Consider the following 780-nt stretch of genomic DNA (forward strand, 5'->3'; position numbering starts at 1 on the left):
GCTGACACAGTCTAAAGTCCAGCTATTGCCAACATAATTTGCCCTCTGTACTGTACTTTAACAGTCTTTAATTATGTGATAAGATTTAAAAACAGATATGCCTCACATTTTTTTCATCAAGCACAGGTGATGTGTAATACTGTTCTCTCTCTGTTTGACAGTACAAGGAAAGAATGTCCTTGCCTTTATTACAGTTTTAATGAATGTTAGGAAATTATAAACCATTTGCATTAGTTACTGTGGATTTAATGTGTCGTTAAGGTGTCAGGAGAGTTAGCTGGTCGACTCCAGTGCCTGTGAATTAAACAGTGACAATGAGACAATTGCTTAGAATTAAGTTATGGTGTTAATTATTTAGCTGACTTGTGATTAATATATTACTGAAAAGAAAAAACTTTATACGTGTGGAAACACAAGTTTTAAGTCAGCTTCCAATGTCTACTTCCAATTTACTAACACTGACTAAAGCAAATAAATAATAGAAATAATTTCCAAAAAGAAACCTTACATGTGATTTCATATTCTTTTCAGAATAGTTTGAAGAAAAAATATGTTGCCTTTTTGATTGTATGTTTGTGTTGGAGGACTGGTGCAATTGTATATGCAAGCAACTGTTTAGTAGCTAATAGTCAAGCCAAGAGCTGGTATAAGTCTTGATGATGATTATTATTATCATTACTATTATTTAATTGATGAATTGTTTGTAACTGCAATCACCTCTAAAGAGTACTGTACACAGAAAAAACAGGTTTGTTCCAGGTGAAACTGAGGAGTGCATAC

The sequence above is a fragment of the Zonotrichia albicollis genome, chromosome 8 (genome assembly GCF_047830755.1).
Source record: "Zonotrichia albicollis isolate bZonAlb1 chromosome 8, bZonAlb1.hap1, whole genome shotgun sequence".
NCBI lineage: Eukaryota > Metazoa > Chordata > Aves > Passeriformes > Passerellidae > Zonotrichia > Zonotrichia albicollis.